At 38.3% G+C, this 10465-nt stretch overlaps 1 long non-coding RNA gene across 1 annotated transcript; it reads left to right on the forward strand.

Annotated features, from left to right (window-relative positions):
* Positions 1 to 3867: 3867 nt before the first annotated feature.
* LOC126819737 (uncharacterized) lies at positions 3868 to 8273 on the forward strand. The gene is made up of 3 exons (XR_007679725.1): positions 3868 to 3998; positions 7167 to 7424; positions 8225 to 8273. It is a non-coding gene; the product is annotated as an uncharacterized LOC126819737 (long non-coding RNA).
* The last annotated feature ends 2192 nt before the right edge of the window (positions 8274 to 10465 follow it).

The following is a 10465-nucleotide window of genomic DNA, read 5'->3' on the forward strand; positions in this document are numbered from 1 at the left end:
GACAGGTTTAGTGTTATAGCACATGCACTGGAGATCATACAGATTGTTAAAATGCTTTCCAGTTTGTTATTTGATATAGTGTGAACAGTTTCCTACCGATTTACTGAAACTTGGTGTCTGGCCCTATCTTGGATAGGGGCTAAGTAAAATTGATGAGCTTTGCGTCATGGTTTAGAGTTTTTGCGCCCCCTCACAAATGGCAAAGTGTCATGCGGGTACAATGTGGTTTTCAAGATTATAATCATAATGCTTATTAACCAGTGTCAAACATATACCGTGGGTAGCATAGGCTACAAATTGACTCTTAGCATGTTCGACACAGCCCAATATACAGTGGGTCAGAAATACTACAAATTGACTCTAGCATGTTCCACACAGCCCAAAATTACCTGGTGGCACTGGGAGCCCCCCCCCCCCTTCACACACATATATATCAATATTTTGTTCTGTTGGAACCGGATCTTGGATGATCCGAACGTTTTCTCTTGCTGTTGGCATAGCCGGATTAATTAGCTTGTAAATTGTTAGTTCCCAGTTGGGAATGAATCGTGGTCTGTTGCGTTAGATCAATGAGACCGGAAACAAGTTAGAAGAACCCAGACCAGTTTTCCCATGTTAAATTTACGACATTTCCTGATCTATAATATTTTGTTTGAACATTCCGACGATCTATAATATTTTTAACCACAAAGAGTCCAGCAAGTCACACAATCATCTGATAGAAGGAATCTATAGGCAGGGACGTCATTTTAATAGGCGGTCACCATAATTTCTGTCCGTTTATTGACCGGTCCTTCCGCCAGCAAAAATCATAAATATTCCCCGACACCTGTTACAAAATGGAGATTCAAACATTCTTCTTCTATTATAGACCAAAAGTCAACAAAAATCTCATGCAAAACGTGGGCGGGGCGGGGGTAGGGGGGTGAGTTGGACGAAAAGGAGAATTACTATAAATAGACGTATTACATCACGGGAACAGAGACAGTTATTACTATGCTTAATCCGCGGGGTTATTGTTCCTGGTTTAGCTTGTGAATAGAAATAAAATGGGGTTTAACGTCCTACTGTTCTGCTCAGACTAAGCTAATGACGACGAGCATACGTCATACAGTGAGCTATGAATGACACGTTGCCAGGACAGTAGCGCTATGGTCCATTGTTACAGATAACAGAAGATCAGCATAATTGATAAGACCTTTATTGAGAACATGAAATAGACATAAATCGGGAGGAGCTCTATTCCAAGTCTGGCTTGCTTTCAGTAAACGCCTGCTTATATAGCGTCTAACAATTAGGGAAGATGGACAGGAGTGATCGCCATATATGGCATTGTTTATTTATCAAATTATGATGTCTGTAATTACACTGCATATTTCTTTGGGAGTCATTGTCAGGTCAAGGTATGATGAACTGACCACTAATACATTCTCTTTGAAGTTTGTCGAATTATACACGGATCACGTGTAGCCTGTAAAGAACATATTGAATACATTAGATGTTTAATAAGATCGTGCCTTAACAGAAGTTATAGAGAGTTTAAACGTCAACTTCAGAGGTATAGATCACTTTGTCAGGAGGGATCTTTTACGTACATGTCAATCTGTACATGTGACCTGGATGAGCTTTCTCGACCAACACCGGGATCACACACGGTTAATGATCCAACGTCTTACTCACTGAGCCAGTGTGTTCTTGTCTTTTTCAGTTTTTGAACACATTAGAGTTCACACATTACATTCGATTTTGGTGAAAATGTGACTCTTCGGACGACGGCGACGGGTGTGCCTGTAAACCATATTATGCGATTCCACGTTAAAACCAGGTACCAACGTACTAATCCTCTGAATCCTCTTCCAATTGGGAATGATTGAAACACGACCAATAGCTAATTACGTCACACAAAATCAAGTTTTTACTAGTTTGCGGAAACATTGCTATATTTGTTATTTCTAAGTTGGGGGGGGGGGGGGGCATGGTAAACAAATCTGACAGTGTTCATAATAATAACTTTATTTTTATAATGTGTTCTACCATACGTTTCAGATGTGACATACTAAAAATAAAGCAAAGATGATGCATAAAACAAAAGGTAAAATATAACAAGCCAACAGTGAGGCTGATGTCCCCCGCTGAAATCCCAAAATAAATAGATGACACATATTCATTAATCGCACATTTATTTTTTTCAAAAGTATCGAGCAATTAAACTATACACTAAGGTTCATCACTCTCTATCAAATAGAACCAAATTATTTTGTCCCAAAACATCGAAGATTGAAACTGATTAGCTCTGCTTAGCTTTAGCTCGAAATGTTAATCATTGAACTCAGTCAAGAAATTCACCTAATAAACATCTACATCAAGTTTAATCATTCTACCTGAATTAAAAGCTGAGCTGTTATGTTCCAAAGTCTTGACCAATCAAATTGCTTATCGCTCCTTAGCCTAAGCAGAAAATTCGCACCATCGAACTTAGTCAAGGTAATGATATAATGAATCTATATTCGGAAGTTTCATCGCTCTCACTTCATTATAACCAAAGTTATCATGCCCCAAAGCATCAACCAATCAGATTGCTTATCTCTGCTTATCGTAAGCAGGCAATGTTCATCATCGTACGCCATCAAGGCATGCACCTAATGAACGTCTACACCAAGTTTGAACATTCTATCCCAATTAGAAGGAGAGTTATAGTGTTCCAAAGTCTCGACCAATCAAATTGCTTATCGCTCTGCTTACCCTCTGCAGAAAACGTTCATTATCGAACTTAGTCAAGGCATTTATGTAATAAAGCTATACACCACACCAAGTGTCCTCACTCTCACTTAATTAGAACTAAAGTTATCGTGTCCCAAAGCATCAACCAATAAAAGTGCTTATCTATGCTTTCCCTAAGCAGAAAACTCTCATGTTCGAACTCCATCAAGGCATTCGCCTAATAGACACCTACACCAAGTGTGATAATTCTAACTCAATTAGAATGAGAGTTATTGTGTTCTAAAGTCTCGACCAATCAAATTGGTTATCGCTCTGCTTACCCTTAGCAGAACATGCTCATTATCGAACTTAGTCAAGGTATTGATATAATGAAACTATACACCAAGTTTCATCCCTCTCACTTAATTAGAACTAACGTTATTGTGTTCCACAGCATCGACCAATCAAATTGCTTATCTCTGCTTACCGTAAGCAAAAAATGCTCATTTTCTAACTCCATCAAGGCATTGACCTAATAAACACCTACACCAAGTTTGAACATTCTATCTCAATTAGAAGGAGAGTTATTGTGTCCCAAAAAGTGTGACGGACAGACAGACAGACGAACCCATTTTAATAGCCCTACTCCTTATCACGTACAACCGGGGAATCGAAACCACGTCAGTTGACTCAATGACAGAACTTCTGATACAACGCGCACGTGCTAACCATAAGAATGTCGTAATGTTGCGTAAAAATGTCGTATTGTCGCGTAAAAATGTCGTGATGTCCTAAATGACCTAGTGAACGTTAAACCCCATTTCTCTCTGATATAGTGAGGGCTGAATTGATCTCGTGGGCGCTTCAACATTGATAAATAAAGTCGACAACCCGACATCACGACACCACGCAACCCGACATCACGACATTTTTACGCGACAATACGACATTTTTACGCGACATTACGACATTCTTAATGTCGTGGTGTCTAGTGAAAATGTCGTAGTGTCGGGTTAAAAATGTCGTGATGTCGTGATACCAATCAGCCACCATAGAAATTTGATATTATTAGTCATCTTAAAGTTGGCATATTGCCCAGAATGTTATTCAGGTAATTAAAACATAATTAATACCTTTAAGCGGCAATATTGTTTAAGTGTGAATTTAAATAAATTGAACACCTCACGTTGCAATATTGCCTGGTGTACCTAACGCCACTTTATTGTTTTAGGTATAAAAGTATCACAAAACCAAAGGAAAAGGTATAGAAGATATCAACGGAAACTGGAAGAATTAAGGTAAGATACTTTCACTTTAACATCCATAGTATAGAGAATCGATTCTACAGCATTTAGTAACTGGGGTAGTTTATGAGAAGTCCAAACAGCACGTAGAAATTGTAAATTACGTTTACTATCCATGGAAAACAAACTGGCGGCAGGCTTTTTACATAGCGAATAGCATTAATCGATGAAATTTGTCACAATGTTGTAGACCTGCTACTTTTTACCATAATGTTATAGTGTTTAAAGTCTTGATGCTTCGGTTTAGCGCTACAGGACTCACGTATTGCAATAAGCCCGCCATCAGTTTGTTTCCCGCAAATATTTAATGACAGGCCTATTTTAAAACCGATTGAATTCCAATGGCGTATTCCAATGTGCAGACATGTAGGATATTAAACCCCATTCCATTGAGAATTCTTATTATTTCAAAATAAATGAAATAAATTATCGGTCTAATAGGGTTCCAACATTGTTTGCGGCGACCGTAGAGGGTCTGCTTAAAATGATTTTGTGGTCTTTTTAGAAGAAACACAATACATCATCCGCTGCGAGAATGACTGGTAGAATTTACCTAAAGACTTGGTAATCTGAAATCTAAGACTTCAAAATCTAGGCCAAGGTGTTCAATTTTTGACACTGTTTAAAACACACTTTCATCTTCATCTAGTCGCGAGGGTGGGGGATTATGGTGGTCTGGGATTATGGTGGTCTCACAGAGTAAAAATACAGAGTGGCGACTGCTTCATTTGCATACAAAGTAGGTCCGCGCACTGCATCTTGGGTTTTTTCTGTAATGTCACTAAACATGTCGGCTAAAGAAGACGCTTCGCAGTTGAACAGAAGAAAATACTATAATACTATAGATAATATTAACAGCAGTATATATCATCAAAAATTTTACTTTGTCAGAGTACATATTTCGTGAAAGGTGTTTTCATATTTGATTGATTAATTGGCATTATATTGCATATTATGATATATTCCAATGTAGAGTAGGTACTGAGTACTGTTGGCCTAGAAGTATAGGTATACGTCTAACTTATGATAATATGACCTCTCGCTCTAACTTGTCTAAGCTAAATCAAATCAAGGTAATTTAGGGACTAACATGGTTCAGTTTTATTTCAATAATTCAATTGATGGGTCTTTTTTTTTAGCATTGACTGAGTGAGAGGAGACTGGAGGACCCGAAGAAAACCCACGAGGTTAGACAGGCGACCCTACACCTGTCGCGTACAAGCGGGGAATCGAAACCACGCCACTTGAATCCATGACATGTCATAGTCATAGGTCTAATAAACGTATTAATATCCGGTAATTTAAATTGTAGATCTTTTTTAGTAGTTGCGCTTTCGCGGGACAAGAAGTAGTTGCGCTTCGATGTAAACCAACTCATTCCTTGCATTCTTTATCGCATGCTATCTAGTATTTTCGTAATTTTAGAATTACATGTAGTTGTTTAATTACATGTAGTTGTGATTTTTAAAGGATCAAATTTTAAATCGTAAGCTTTACCCATTAAGTCTGTAGTTGCACATGTTCTTTTTACATTCTATAGTTTGTGTATCAAAAAATGTGATTCTATGTAGGTCTACAATTACTTGTGGTAAACAATTTAAGTGTTAAGTATATGGTATGTTATATACCTTTCCAAATTTCATAACAAAAATATTATTTTGCTCAATTTTCGATTGCAATAAGCTTTTAATACAGAAAGCCTAATACTGTTATGCTATTCAAAATCACATTTCCCATTTTACTGATAGGCCTTAATCCGACCAATAAAATATTTACTGACGCACTGTCACTAATTTTAAACCATTCAGTAATTCAAATCTGTCATTATCTAGTAATAGTATGCTGTATGGTAAACTTCAGTTTTCATGGCAGATAATTCCATAAGTACACAGTATAAACTAAATTTTCTATTACTAAATAATCAGTTGACAAAAAAATCACAAAAATAAAAGTAACTCTGAACACAGATCAGACCTAATGTCATGGATATCTAGAGCAAACTTCAGATTTATAATAATTTAATATATTCTTGTGTTGTACTGTAAAATGGATAATTTCGAAGTATTAGGGGGCCTATAAAGTCCGTCAAAACATTACATGACGCCCAGAGCAATATGCAAAGTATTTATTCTAAAGTTGTTTTTGGTTTATACTTGTTTGTAAAAAGAGAAACCAATCAACTCAAATAATGTTTATTAAAAAATTTTATAGGCCTATTTCAAATAGAATTATCGTTAATTATTTTATTTGTGTTTGAAAATGAAAGCCTACATTAATTAATAGAACAAAAATCATAAAAGCACACAGTGAGTCAACGTTGGGGCCAAAGGTGTTTTATCTTGGAAAACAACCAACGGCTCAAATATGTTTATTGGAAAACGTTATATGACTATTTGAAATTCGATTTTAATATTCTTAAATTATTTTTTTATATTTTAATGAAAGCTTACTTTATTAAAATAACATAAATAAGAAAATCACACAGTAATAAGCTCTAGAAGACAAAGGTAAATCGTGTTGATGTTGAATAAAATAGGCCTTATCCAAAAAAGGGCGTGTCACTTTGACATTTTCAAATGGTCCATTTTAAGGTGTATGAAAATTACATTTCAAATCTAGGAATCGAAACAACAAGTATTTGGTGGATTAATTTTAAAGTTAATAAAAACTCTTTAAAATCGACAATAGTTTACGGCCTTATAGGCCAATTCATAAATCGTCACAAATGCCGTCTCTCGCTTCATACCGGGCTGTACCACGCTTTATCTATGCATGTTTTAAAAATATGAATCATGTTTTATAAATTCCCGAAAAACACACACAACTAACGTATGATTGTATGTGATAATTCTCGGTAGTTTTGTTACCGAAAATACTATAAAACTACGAAATTAAAGAGATTTAGTTCATCGATATAGATATCGTAACGTCGTTGAGCGAACTGTCAGTGAGTGTTTATTACAGAAGATTCCCAAGATGCATTGCGCGTCGCTGTGTGACTATGGGCCGTAATGCGAGTCGCTACTCTGTGTATTTTTACTCTGTGGTGGTCTCATAAATGGAATAGCACAGGGTCTCTCTACATTTGAATCCGACACTGCTAGTAGCACAGTATTTTTCAAATATACTTAGTATTAGCATTAAATTGTATTTTCTTTACAGATGACGAAAATAACTATTGCTATTTTCATGGTTATACTCATGTTCCATGTAGCTGCTATTGGTGGTTTAATATGGGATAATGTAGAACGGCGGCGGGGTGGTGGTCGAGGAGGTAGTCGTGGTGCATCAGGTACAAGTTGGAAGAAACGGGATATGATAAAGAACGTTGATGACTTGACAGAGTTCGAACGATTTGTATCTGACCGCATGGCTGTTGATCCTTAGTGTTGAAAGATACTAACACCTATCATCCCAAGAGTAAGTCACATTTTATTTTAATACAAATAATTCATCTGATTCATCACGGCGGTACTTGTTCTAACTAATATACATAGCGGACACGTCATCGTTATGATGTCACAATTCCAACATGGCCGCAATGGCCCCATCCTCAGTTCCTTGTCAAAAGGTAACCAAAGACGAAGAAAAGATCGGTCATTTTGTGTGAAATTAATTAATTTACTTTAAAATCAAAATTCAAACGAAGGAACTAGGGAGGTGTTTTGAAGTACAGAAACCAGGGCACTTGTTATTTGTAGGTTATTTGTGGCACCATGCTGACGAAAGAAGAATTTTACACGTCATATTTGAAACAAATCAGTCTTCTACAGGGATTTTATGATGGAACCCGTTCTGGAGTAGGAACCTAGGGGTTTATTTGTTCTGAAGTTGTGTTTTATTTATTTTACTTAAATTTCATATCACGTGACACGCTCTCTGCGTTTATCGCGTTGATTATGAACATAAAATTTGTCAAAAAGAGTTTTCAATAGCAGAAAATACCAATTACTGTGTTTAATAATGGGGAACCATCGATCATTTGTATTGACTGTGGTAGGTTCATGCGTATATTGAATAACTGGAATAATACGACCAAATGTACGCAGAGTACACATAAACCCTAGATATGACAATTTCCATGTTAGTCCCATAACGACCGAATGGAATATTGCTTTGACGAGACAAATGATCGATGGTTCCCCATTATTAAACACAATAATTGGTATTTTCTGCTATTGTTATAAGATATTCCATTATTTCCACACTTTCTATTGTAGGTACCAGTCCATGTGTAAAATAACAGAGAATTAAAAACATAATAATGCAGATAGTTTTGGTGTTTTGTTGTACTAAATAGGGACCTTTCGCACCGGTACGAAAACGAATACGAAGACGAAAACGTCATCAATTCGTGTGTACTTGTGACGTCAATCCGTAATGAGTGTTCGGTCAGTGAAAAAACGTTACGCGTATGGAGCTGAATTTACGTAGGTATGCAAACGAAAACGTTTCTTGTCTCATATATTGAATTTTTCACCATTTTTCGAGCCTTTGTGTATATTGTTGATTGTGTAGCGTTCGTAGAATGTGCTCACAAGGAATATTCTGCTTGATTTCGTGTTTATCTGCCGATAAATCGATTGAAAACTTTGCCTTGACCGAGAAGTTCATGGAGTGGAAATTAACGCCATCTAGTTATTATCGTACGTCGGATTGCAAAACCATATGTTAGTCCCGAAATGACCTAGTTTGTGTCGAGTGGACGTTAAACCCCATTTCTCTCTCTCTCTCTCTCTCTCTCTCCGAACGGCTGAAACACTACATATTGTCTCTATCCCGGCCTCGAACCAGAGACTTTGGATATGATGTTCCCCTGACCTCCGAATGATGTCTGAAGGGAAAGATATCCCCGCTCGTCTTATATAAACAGGATACGTGCATGAGTCATGTATTGAGCCCCGGGAAATTGACCAGGTGCTTCCTGTGTCGGTTTGGTCAGCGGCACAGACACAACCCTGGATTTCAACACAGTGTACTTATATGGGCACCCAGGAGGGCGGCTAACCACGTTTCTAATGCATGGGGTTGTCATATTTGGATTAGCAGACTATGATGTCATTGACCGATTTTAATCTACCAGACTTATCCTTGTTTACCTAGTTCTTGTTGTCACTGGTCCTGTTAGTGCTGCAGCATGGATCAGTGTCTAGTAGTCCAGATGGTACCAAAACCCGGACCAAGACTGTTGGAATTCGAAATAATGTGCGCGTTTATCATAAGGTTTGCCACTGAGTCAACTGGCGAGGTTTCGATTCCCCGGTTTTCCGTGAAATGAAATGAATTCGGGTTTAACGTCCTACTGTTTTGCTCCGAACTGGGCTAATCAAGACGGGCACACGCCACACAGTGTGTTATAAGGGAAATTTTGCTCGGGCCGCGGCATCATCGCCTACTCTTATATCGAATTCCAACTGCCAAGGGATCTTTTACGTGCATTCCAATGTATACACGGGACCTCGGTTTTCGCCTCATCCGAAGGACTAGACAGCTGTCCTTGTCAGGCCCTCCGTCCTGCATCACTGACAAGGGGGAACCACGCCGGAAAATCTGGATGAACTTTCTCGGCCAATGCAGGGATCGAACACCCGACCTCCAGGCTAGCGAGCCAGCGTCTTACCCACTTAGCCACGTGATCCCCTCCGGTTGTACGTAACAAGGGGTAGGGTCGCCTGTCCAACCTCTTGGCGATATAGTTGTATATATTTTCAGGGCATCTTTAATGAGCTACTATTGATAAACTTGTTTTTTTTCGTACCATCCGAACCACTGACAAGGGAGGGGGTAATGGCTGAATATCCCGGACCGGTCTGTTTAGTGTGTTTGTTTCCAACAATCTACTATTTGTATTTCCCACATAGCACACTCTGTGACGTATGGCGTTCTTCATTAAGATACAAAACCCCATTTAATTGCTGATTTTTTAACATGTCGAATATTGACAAATTTTCAATTCAACATAACTTTGTAATTACTGAATGGTCAGGAGAAACCATTTTTGAACGGATACTCCCAGCAAGAGATTCAACTTTCGTCTGCTATGTGTTGAATTAACAGTGTGTGTGTGGTGGGGGGGGGCGGCGTAAGGGAGAAATTGAAATTCACTTTCGTGGGGTGGGCTAGTCCAGGTGTTAACGCAGCATATATACTGGATGATTTGGCTACATTTGGTGGTGGGTTGGGATGGCCTAGTGGTCTAGAGTGTCGCGCTTCGGCCTTTAGCTGGCTGGTCACCTCGGGCTTTCGGTTGTGGTTTCGATCCCTGGTGTGAGAGTATGTGGCTTGATGATTGTGGCGCCTTCTCAACCTGGAAGCGGACGTTAAACACTAAGAACAACAACAGCTACATTTGAAACCGCGACACAGGATAGAGTCTGTATTCTGGATGGTTTGGCTACATTTGAAGCATTTTAAACCGGACTTAGGTCGACTTTTCAAATAGTTGTTAGTGTGCTAATGTC

Source organism: Patella vulgata, chromosome 4, assembly GCF_932274485.2.
Source record: "Patella vulgata chromosome 4, xgPatVulg1.2, whole genome shotgun sequence".
NCBI lineage: Eukaryota > Metazoa > Mollusca > Gastropoda > Patellidae > Patella > Patella vulgata.